The following is an 11,910-nucleotide window of genomic DNA, read 5'->3' as shown; positions in this document are numbered from 1 at the left end:
CATTGCTGCTTTAATGCACATCAACTCCAAACTTACAGGGATGCTTGGAAGTCAGATGGGTGATATGTTTAGCTTGGCTGCAGCTTGTCCTAAGAATGTACAATTTTTTCATTGTCCCTTGAAGTGCTGGGGAAGGTGACAAGATGACAGTGCTCCTTTGTTCCAGTCTAGAAGTCAGTCATTTCCATTAGGCCTTATTGTTCTTTTCTGCGGGACTGACTCATTTTTCAGTCACAAAAAAAAAAATAAAAATGTCAGAATTTAGCCCCCAAAATGAACTCAAGTAAAAAAATCATATAGTTTGATGGGAATATCTGCTGCATTGTTTAATCCTCTCTTAAATCTCCACTTTCAGCTGATGTGCCTACAAATCACAACTGCTTGGCAATGGTAGGCTTAGAGGAGAGTCAGCTTTTTCTGCTCAACCCATTTTAAATTTTATTTCTCTCACTTTTCCAGCCAACCTCAACTTCATTGCATGTCTTATGCACCTGCAGCATCCTATCTGACAGCTAGGCTGTGAATCCTCAGGGGCAAGGAGATCTTTGCTACTTGTTTGTGTTGTACCTGTCACAATACAGCACAATTCCTTGATTGCTACCTCATAAATAATGATAACGTTACAAAATTAATGTGCAGAAAATGAACAAAACTGGAAAGTAATCTTTTGCAAGCCCTATTTTTTTGGCTTCACTCTTCCAGAATCTGTAACATGAGGGTTCCCACGAGAGCAATTGAAAGCTCACAGCTATCTATGGACAGTGTTTTGTTTTCATTTGGATTCAGACTTAACCTCCTTTGGTTCCCTAGCAGGGAACTGTCAGAAGGTCACCAATCCTGGAACATTTATTTCAGGGTAGGTCCTGCAGTTACCAGAGGATCCATGAAAAGTGGATGTAGTCCTAGGCAATGTTCATCTTTTTTCCAGGAAAAAAAAAATTGAAACGACAATAACAACAAAACACAACAAACAAACAAACAAAAACTTGGCAGATTTCTGATTTTATATCTTTGGCATTCTTCCACAGGAGGTAGGATTTGAAACAAGGGACTCCTTCCTATCTCTTATGTATGCACTCAGAACCTAGAGGTTAAGGTGCAGTGGGAAAGGGAAACAAATCTGCCACATGTGGGCATGTATTTCTTAGTAAGAAGAAGAGGAAAAAGTAATGTCAGATAAGTAAAGAGAAGATTGCTTGAAATTAATTTTATTTATTGGAGTAGAATAGCAGGATAAGAGCAGTAGAAAGGGAAATATAAAACAGAAAAAGGTGAAAAATATGCAGCTAGGTCTTTCAGTTTTTTTTTTTTTCTCAATTTTATTTATTTACGTGTTTCAGAGTGGAAAGTTGTATATGGAATGTCTTCAATTAGTTTTGGATCTGTCACTATGCAGTTCTAGAAAATGGCTTATCCCAAGAGATTTCATTGTCCACTTTGATATTTTATCTCAGTCTTTGATATTTATCTCAGTCTGAGATAAATTAGCAGCTTTGAATTTATTCAGGTGTCCTTCAGTCCAGATGCACACACACATATACGTATACGTGTATATATATATACATGGCTATATCTGACATACCCATATATACAGTGGGTATATCTGATCAATATTCTCCCAATTTTAATACGCTTTCTGTTGATAATTAAATGATATTTATCTAAGAACCTTACACATCTATTTCCAGTTACTCATCCTTGGCCCTCCTCACTTGAAAAAAGCTATGTTCTACTTATTTCAGTTTATCTCTTCATAGTTAAGCTCTTTGACTTTTGATGGATTGCCATAATTAAAACTTGCAATTGCAACTCCTTTATAATGAAGAGACAATGTTGCTAATTTATAGCAGTTTATTTTTAATCAGGAGTTATTTATCTTCAGAAATATATTTGCAGAATTAGATTAAGAATTAATTTCATATAATAATTTTGGATTTTCAGATCACTGGTAAATGGACTGGTACTTCCCATGTTCAGACGGCGTCTTTTGTATTATGGGCACTTCAGGAAACAAGCAGCGAGTGAATAATACACCTGAATGGTTCTCCAGAAACTCAGAATTTTATCTGAGTATGTCAAATGATACTCTAGCTGTTTTTATTGTTGGTTGTGAGCTAATCAGTTGTTGCTGATCCTTACCTTCTCCAAATTCTTTTGATGAAAATATACCCCAACAAAGGTCTTTCTGACATTGCTTCAGACTGGTTTCATTCCATGTTTAATTTCAGCATTCATAAATCAAATTATTTCTTGCTGTATAATCAAGTACCTCAGGGGCTAGGCCCAATAACTGTTTAGATTTATATATTTTACCAAGCTTATATCACACACAGATTGAGAGCTGGATTCCATTCTCTATTACAAATGTGTATTTGAAGTTACTCTAGTGAGATTAGCAGAGTCACAGTGATGTAAACGAGGGGAGAATCAAGCCCATGATCTGTCGAACCATATATATTTAGATGGCATGCAGACCTTTTTCTGCACTTAAAAAAATATTTTATGGTATCTTTCCAATGTGTCTGTTTGGCTGATTTACAGTACTGGAAAGCCAGGGAATTTCTAAAACTGAATCCATATAAGACAAAATTCCTTTGATTGGACCTTATCCCCAGTCCGTCAACACTCTTCCATCACTTTGAAAGTTGGCAGTTCTCAGATAGCATGAGTCCCAAGGGTGGAAACCTTGGGTTTATGTTTGACTTGATGCTGTCTCTTCTGAACCATGTAAATATAAATATTAAACTGTCATGTTTAACTCAGAAATATACTAAACCTTAAACTAGTAGTAGTTGAGGATACTCAAATATTAGTGCATATTGGAAAAATGCAAGAGAGGATGTTCATACACATGTGCATGCTTATATATGTCTGGACAACTATAATTGCCTTCTAATAAGATAAATTCTTTAGCAGCTTCAGCATGTACCAAATTATGTCATGCATCTTCTTGACATAGCAAAACTTGATATGCTCATTTCCCTGAACTCATATTATCTATCCATAAAATGTCATATTGATTTTTAAATACCACTTGTAAACTTCATGATGTCCACATCCTGAACTCAAGTGGCTTTTGGAACTACTGATAGCTTTTGTTCTGCTTCACTTATTTATGTACTAGTAGTAAATTTTTTTCAGCCATATTGGGATTAATTTTAAACCTCAGTGGATCTGGATTTCAATGAATTTACTTCTTCTGTGCTTTGGTTTATTTTTTTTTCTGAAAATTCAAGCACTTGTGTTTTCCTGACAAATATTTTAGTGGAAAATAGCTTCAGTGTTGAAAGACTGTTTTCATGGAAATTACATTTTAAGTACATACGAGGTTTAAGGCTAGCATTCTTCTTGAATGACGAAAGTAAACAACTCATGACTTAGCTGATCAGTCACACCTAAGCAAGAAAAGACAAATTTTAAATATTTGTGACCTGCCCATTGATTATTAAAAAGATTTGTCAAGTACATTTGATAAATCCGTAAATTCAAGGGAACTTTGGCTGCCCTACTGATATTCTGCAAACAGAAAAGAAGATTACATTTAGTGGCTACTTTATGCATGGATTTTTCCATTCAAATCTGACAGAGGTTCTTTTTTATCTGATGTGCATTGTTTTGAAAGAATTTAATGGTACAGACCTCTCTAAGCTCAGTGTAAAGTTTGTTGAAAAAGAACTCAGTTCTTCAGTCTCCTCAGTTCTCCCATTGATGATAATGAGTATTTTACCAACTAAATTCTCCATGACTTGGGTCTTATACAATTTAGGTCATCCATTTTGGGTTAAACTTCGGGAAACCATTACTCTTGGCATACTACCCTTCCACTGTCACTCCCTTACAGTAAATAAAAACACTGGAGAGTCTTGATGACAGCAGTACCAAGTTGAAAATGTAACCTCGGCATCACTTGAAATAAAAACAGTCGCAGCAACTAAATGTTCTGGCACTGAAACGTTAAAATTAAATCCCACTTCAAATACAATTCTTTAATTGGGACGCATCCCAGGCACAAAGACTTCACTTCCCAACAAACACAACTATTATGCTAATTGGTATGGCCCCCATACAAGCCTTGGGTGGATCTGAAGTTAGCTGTTGTTATTCTGGCCTGACTTTCCAACCACATTCATTTTGCTAAATTGCATTTCTATGAGAGTGGGTTGATATGCTGCAAGTGTTACTAATTCTACTGAATCACTTTTTTCCTTTTAAACAGAAGATCAAAACCCCAAACCACTTTCTATTTTTAAATGTTGTATTTCCATAAACAAAAGTAGACATTTGAATAACCACCTTATTAAGATTAGGTGTTCCTGAAAGGGAGCCCTGTTTCTCTACATTTATTACTGACCACAATACTAAATTATGCAAATCTTAAAAGTATGTTTGAACAAAAGACCTATATAATTTAGCTGGTCTAGATTTTTAGTTTTAATCTGTGGGACTGATTTTAGTGCTGACAGAGGTAAAGATTAAAAATCCATTAGAGCTTCCACAGGGCAGTCAGAAGGGTTTTCAGCAGGGCCCAGAATAGACTTGCCAGATCTCCATGGACATATAACCAGACTCTGAGCTGTGCTGCCTCCAGAATATCCTGGGGCAAGTTTAACATTCTGCAGGCAGGAAGGGGATAAGACTTTTGAGCAGTACGTCTTGCTTTCACAGGGCTTCACAGAGCCATAACCCTGACAGTGCTGCTTGGAACTGTTTTGGTGGGCTGCCTGTTTCTAGTGGAAGTGGGAAAGGCAGTATTACATAGGGAGAAGGATGCATGGAGCATGTGGCGTCTTAGGTAAAAAAAGGGTAATGTTCCTCCTTGTGAGCATAAATCTCCAGTTCAGTCATGCCAGGACTTCAGCAAGACCAGAGTGCACTTTCAGCAAGGCACTTGACAACCACCCAGCCCACCCAGATCCAGCTTCTGGAGAGATGAGCTAAAAGGAAGTGAGAGAGCCTGTGGTCTCAAGTTCTGTGTTTTGGAGAGAGAAGTGATGCTGCTGTTGTCACTAAGAATGCTGAAGAAAATATTGTTGCTTGCTTTGATGCCCTAAACCCAAATGATTCAACAGCTCTGCTATGTATTCAGTCAGAATCTTGGCCACTGTTTCCCTAAACACAGAGTGTATCATTCATGCATTCCTGAATTCACACAGCTTTACCCTTTTTATGGAGAATAAATGATGAAACAAAACCTCACTAACATTTTCCTTACTTTCCTTTTATGTTTATTTACTTTCCATCTCCATAGTGTAATTTTCTATTTTTGTTCCATTTTTTCTTTTTCTTTTCCAAACTTTTTGCTCTTTTTGCTTTTCATCCCTAGATGCTAGATTTTTCATGCTAGATTTTTTTTCCTTCTCTCTTGTTTTGTGAAGGCTTTTCGAATTAATTTTTGCACTTCTTCTTACCAACTTTCTGATTCTGTTTCTCCTTCTGATGCCTTTGTCTCATGCCTTCCTTCCTTTTCTTTTGAAATTCTTGAAAAAGAATTCTCAGTCCCTCCCCATTTCTGAATCTTCTTTCTGTTCTCTGGCATTATACCAAAACACTGTGCAAATAAATGTCTTTGTGGGGACTTTTATCTTTGGAAGGGTTTTATAGCCATGAGGTGCCACTCCCTAGCATCCTTGCACAGCTTGCATACAGGCTCTGAACTTAGACCCCTAAAATGTACATTCAGCTGCTTAGCATCGGTGTCTAAACTTGAATAGTTTGAACCTCATTCTTGAGCTAAGTGCAAGAACTGACTAAATGCTTTCCAGTACTCAGATCTACAAACATGTAATAGAACAGAAAGTAATTCGCAATTAACCTCCCTTAAGAAAGCAGAGGCTGATAGAGTTCTCTTTAGTGTGCTCTAGTGATTGGGTTCTGACCCAGTTGTTCTGAGTTCTTGAATGCTAAATCATCCTGGAAGTGGAGAGGGCACTCCTGCCCAATTACATTGCATGCCTTCATGTCTTGTAGAGCTCCCATGAGCTGGCTTCAGTCCCCAGGAACTGTGGTCACCTGTGTGGTAGCAGGTGGTCATTTTTTACCAGAATGCAGCTAAACATACAGAGACATCTTACTGAGCTGGGAGTTTGCAGGGTCTTGGTTCCTTCAATGTGACACCAGAAGAAGGATAATCTGGAAAAGTCAGAATGGTAGCTTCTTGTTTTAGCAAGAGAACAAATCCCTGTTCATGACCTATCCCAGAAGGGCTCTCATCACACAAATGAGGTCTGTCCCAAGCAATCTCTTGCTTCAGAAGATAAACCCCATGATGTAGTAAGGATTTTTCATCATAATCTGTCCACATTTGGTATATTTCTTTTCACGTACCTTTCTGTGGTACTACTTTTCTTAGGGTGTCCTCTGTGTCTCTTCCCTCATTGGTAACCAACAAGAATGCTGCTGCTTCTTTTTTCCTTCTTTTAATTCCACTTCTTCAAGGACACTGCTGCTGACCAATTCTACTATGGAGAAAAAAAAATACTTCTGACAGCTGGAATGTGTGGTTTTCCTTCATTATCTTCAACCTATGACTGCATCCAGAAAAAGAGAATTTCAGTACCTCCTAGAAAGCACCAATCTTTCACCAATTTAACACTAGCAAATGTCTTTATATGTTTCCTTAGTATGTGGCAAATTTCATAAGAAGCTTTGTGGACAGGCAGTGGCTCCTTCATTTGTGGCTAAAGCATTTGTTGCTTTTGCAATTTGCAGTGATTGCTTAAGAAAGGAATGGTTTGTTTTTGGAAGGCTGCTTTGAGTTCAGTGGGCTCTGTGCATAGTTAACGACAATGCTTTAATTTTGTGGTGGGGGTGGTGATGCAGATTGTGCTTCTTGGAGTCTTTGCTGCATTCTTACAAATTACATGTTGAAGGAGGCCTGCTTTTGGTTTGCTTCAAATTTAAAGTAATCCCCTCCCCCTGCTTTTATTAGACCAGGGGTCAATTCCAGGAGCTCTGGTGGCAAAAAGCAGCTGAGCAACAAACACGTCTGATCCCTGAAGATTATCTGATAAATCTCCAATGACTAAGGGCAGATGTTCTGGCTTGTATGCCATCTCCTTCCAGTGCCTGGGAACTGGGAGTGCTACCAGAATGTGACTATGCTCAGAAGATTTACACTTATCAGAAAAGTCTCTTACAGTCGTCAGTGCTGGCGCTCTGCCTAGTATAAGTTTGGCACAGTGATAGAAGGGTGACAAGGTGGCTAAAAATCTTCCTTGTCTTCTGCTTCTTGACTATATGTGAAGAATAAGAACAAATCTGATCCTGTTTTCTTTTTAAGTCAACATTTGTTCAAAAAATGCAGAAGAGTAATAAATGAAGTAACAAACAAACAAGACTGAGTGGAGGCAGAAAGCCCTGAGATATAACGACAGGTTAAAAGTTAATAAGTGAAGTTTGGCTGACAATAACACACTGCTTTTGATGCCCACACTGATTCTGTATAGTGTCCAGAGTAGGTTTAACCCTGGGACGCCTGCACCAGGCACCACCATTGTGCTGGCTTGCCTAGAGCTCGCATGATGCTGCACACAGGCATCTAATGTAGGCTGGGGGCCCTTTTCTTATATTCTTGAGTAGACAGACACATGGCAAATGTGCTCCATACCGTACTACATGTGTTTGTGAGAGAGAGAGAAAGCAAAAGTATCCATAACTGAAAGCAAAAGTATCCATAACTGTGTCCTAAATGAAAAACATTCAGCATTTCAAACTGAATCAGGGTCTTGGCTTGTAATAACACAGTGTCAAAAATTAACAGCTAAATTAAGGATTTATTTTGTTTGTCTGTGTAATCATTGAAAGTACTTAGGAAAAACTAGGCTGTCATTTGAAAATAAAACATCTAGAGTACAGCTACTGCTTACATGATTAAAATACGTAGCTTAAGAAAGCAAAGCCTGTCATATAAAATGTTACAAGTCAGAAAAGCTGTACTATACCATTATGGAAATGAAAATAATGCAAATGTCTTTTTTTTTCTTTTTTTTTTCTTTATATTAAATTACAAGCTGCTGTTATATGCTTGTGTATAAGATGGTGGAAAAACTGGTAAAATATTGTTATGTGGGATACATTAAGTGTTCGCATAATTACATACTCCATTGTAACACAGATCACAGGTGTCAGGTCAAAATTCCGTCCTCTAAATCAAGAGAAACAATTTTAAAGAAGAGAGATAAGAAAACGCTTTCTTCTGAATATTCTCTAGTATCTCACAAAGTGATCCTCAAGTGTTTTGCTGAGTTTCCCAGAAATCAAGGTTTCTCTAAATGTTATTTTTACCTTTCTATGCTCCTTTGTACTTGAAATAAAATACTACGTATGAAAAACCTCCTCCCAGCTGTACTGTCCTTCGTCTCTCAGCAGGGGCAGTTGAGCAGAGCAGGAAATCTTCAGTGCCCGTTACATGATGCAAGGATACTTGGGGAAAGGCAAGCTTCTCCATATTGCCAGGTTCTCCCCAGACCCAAAGCATCACTTGACAACTGCCACTGGATCTGGCCTATAATAGAACCTTACAGCTGAAAAACCTCTCAGGAAGTCATCCAATCTATTCCCCTGCCCAAGACAGGATTATCTACTGCAGTGTCATTTCTGACAGATGTTTTTTTTCTAGCTTATTCTTAAAAGCCTTTAATGATGGAGACACCACATTCTGCCTTCTTTTCTTCCAGCAGAATAACTCCAACTCATGTATTCTTTCCTTTTCCAATATATTTTCTAGACTTCTGACCTTTCTTTTGGATTTATTCCAATCTTCTTTGAAATGTGGTGCACCAAATTTGGCACAGTACTCCAGATGATGCTTTGTTCTAGAAGAGGCAAATAAGAGAGTTACAATGTCCTGTCAGCATCTGACTTTTTGTTGGATCTACTCAAAATTAGTTTAAATTCCTGCCATCTATCTTGATGGTATGTCTCAGATGGAAACACCTTACTATTGAAAACAACAAATCTCTTCACTAAGCATTAACAGCAATAGTGTAATATCCATCTTTACTCACTCCCAACAGTAGATCTTTTGGCCCTGTGACCAAAACCTCAAGATACTTAGTCTCTTAGACAGTTTGCTGAGCTTATATTGTTTTACAGAATTTAACTGTTAAAATCTTGGAAATTTTCGGTTTCCTTACTGAATAGTAATGAGGCATTCATTGTTTTATTTGTATATAATTCAAACTCTGAGTTCTATAGATAACGATATAGAACAACTGTTAAGTGTTGGATATCAGGTCACTGTGAAGAGCACCAATCTGACAACAAGGGCCAGAGCTACAGCTACGATAAGATCATGCTTGGCACATGCTTTTGGAGCAAGTACAAGCTAAAATTTCCGCAGTGTAAATTGCCATAGTTATGTGAGGATACAGCTATACCTATACCATCATTGGGGGTGAGCCACCCTTCCTGGCCTTGCCAATACCTAAGCATCACAGGTGGCCATAAAGCAGTGACCACATAATGGCCCTGCTCATTCCAGAATGGGTAGACAGGGCTGGGTGTCCTGGGCAAGGCTGCATGCTGCCTATTCCATCCCTGTCCAAGAGGAGGAACTGATAGGTGAAAGGCTACCTGCATCCAGTTTACCACCTTTTGGAATCTTTTTTGTTCAGCAACTCAGCTGTGGGCCTGAGTGAATGCTTTGCCCGTCCTACCACTGCAGGAATATAAAGGTAGTGTAGATCCAAAGTTCTTTTCATATTTTTCAGCTTAACAAATGGTATGAAATTAAATTGTGGTCTTTTAGGCCTAGCTTCTAGTAAAATAGTCTTCCTGAATTTCCTGGGGCAGACTTGGTTACATCATGCCCAGTGACATGCTGTTGGCATATGGTGGTAGACTGTAAAATGGAGAGAAGTGAATCAAAGGCATGCTAATATTAATACATCTATGTTGCTTGCTGCTTGAGGAATGCAGTAGAAAGGGAGTCATATGTAGTTTATAGAAGAAATGAATACATTCCAGATGTTAACCATGCGACCAAGCCTTGTATATACAAAAAGGGTTTTCCCAGTGCCTATATTTAATCTCCACATAAAAAGACAGGCTTTCTAAAACCCTTCCCACTATATGTCAGAATAAATTGGGGACATTTTTCATCTTGAATCAGAAATTTAGAAAATAATACCCATCTACTTTAGTACTTGTTTATTCAAAAAGATTTATTTGTTAATGAGAAACGAAGATTAAATGCTAGTGGAAATCTAATGCATGTGTAAGTTTTGACCTGGGGTTCCTGCTCCACCCACTGCTTGTGCCGACATGATTAGGTAATGCCAGCCCAGTGGAATATCACAGGGTTTACTTGGTGGAACCAGACCCAACAGGCATCGCAACTTAGGATCTTTGCAAGATCTGGTATTTGCATTTGAAAAAAAAAAAAAAAAAGAGAGAGAGAGAAACAGTAATGTACTTTGGGAATTGCTATTGTTTCTTCAGTATGGGAAATCTGGAGCATGTATATTCTATTAACATTAATTCGAATCAGAGGCAAGAAAATATGCTGCATGTATTCATCATTGGACAAATGTAAAAAAATTTTCTGGTGAAACTGTCTTTAGGTCTGATGGCATTTTACCTGGTTGTTCTGAGGCTGAACTGGGAGCAGGGGAAGCCACATGAAGTGTCATATTATATCACCTTTATATATTGACAGAAATTAATGCCTTTCAGTATTAAAGTATCCAAATCATGTGATCTATATATCCAAACTAATGTATCAATGGCAGCTCAAACTTAACATTTTCTCTATGTTCATAAGCAATCTGTAAACCTCGCTAAATATTAGTCTACAATATTTAGTCCTGTAAGTTGCTAAAATAACTGGTAGAGTAACTGTGAATGATCAGTAGATTCAAGAACATTGTTAGTCGCTTAGAATCAAATCATGAATGAGATAAGAGATAAAATTTTTCAAGTTAGTCATTGTAAATTATTTTCTCATCTCTAATTATTGTTGTGATGTTAAAATATACAATATACATCATAACCAAATTGTAGTAAGCATCTTAAAAAAAACGAAGGCACCCTCTTGGAGCCCAATTCGGATAAATTAAAAGGATGGAGTACTCCTGGCCTCTTCTGTTTGAAAGTCTGTGGAAAGAGAGACAGGAAAGTTAACTGAAGAAGAAACTTCTGATATTTTCCTTGTTGCACTAAGTTCTCTCCAGTGGTTTTGTGACAGATCACTTTCTGGGACAGATCCCAGATCAACCTACTGTCTCCAGTCCAGGAGAATCAGGCTGAAGCTAAGGCTCCCTAACATGAGGCATATCAGAGCCAGGGTGGCTCAGGCAATGCCTGTCCTTTCTGTCTCAGCCAGCCCTTTCCCAATGCTACTATGCGTATCCATATTCAGTATGGCATCTCTCCCTTCTGCTGCCACAGAAGTCTGTGGCTCCAAACTAGTAATAAGCTCAGAGAAAAATAAAAAATAAAAAGACCAAATAAAAATAATAAAAAAAAAGGTTCAAAATACACTTGAAAATCTGTAGGTTGGCAAAGTTAATGTTGGGATGCTTGACAAAACCGAGAGTGTAAGAACAGGTTGCCTTCAGCACTGAGGCTGAGCCTCGTCTTGTGCCAAAAAAAAGTCATAGTCAAACCCATGCATGTGGAGTGCTATTCCCCTCCTCTTAGCTCCTAGGACAAGTGATGCTCAAAGTGGCTGTGCTGTCAACATTTTAATTTTCATGCAGAAATTGCTCTGTGCTAAATTTCTTAGAGGACTTGATGCATGCCTTGCATGAGGGACATCTCCACGTTAGCTTTGCCGGCTCCTCCTGTGACCAGCCATGCTCTACAGGAGTGAGGGGATGCTACTGTGGAGAATGTGGCAGACTTCAGCATCATTCCTGCAAGCATGAACACTGTGTGCCTCTTTCTACCTATGTGCTGCCTTTCTGCACT

The 11,910-nt window shown here is 38.2% G+C and overlaps 1 long non-coding RNA gene across 2 annotated transcripts; it reads right to left on the bottom strand.

Moving 5' to 3' along the window:
• Positions 1-5,283: 5,283 nt before the first annotated feature.
• On the bottom strand, positions 5,284-8,815 carry LOC121064504. Of its 2 annotated transcripts, none has more exons than XR_005816526.1 (3): positions 8,735-8,815; positions 6,325-6,458; positions 5,284-5,461 (listed from the first exon to the last, which is right to left on the bottom strand). It is a non-coding gene; the product is annotated as an uncharacterized LOC121064504 (long non-coding RNA). The 2 variants fall into 2 exon arrangements; XR_005816527.1 differs by having other exon boundaries at positions 6,325-6,455.
• Between the last annotated feature and the right edge of the window lie 3,095 nt (positions 8,816-11,910).

The sequence above is a fragment of the Cygnus olor genome, chromosome 2 (genome assembly GCF_009769625.2).
Source record: "Cygnus olor isolate bCygOlo1 chromosome 2, bCygOlo1.pri.v2, whole genome shotgun sequence".
Taxonomy (NCBI): Eukaryota; Metazoa; Chordata; class Aves; order Anseriformes; family Anatidae; genus Cygnus; species Cygnus olor.
Note: the sequence above shows the minus strand (reverse complement) of the source record. Positions and strands in the feature narration are given on the sequence as shown.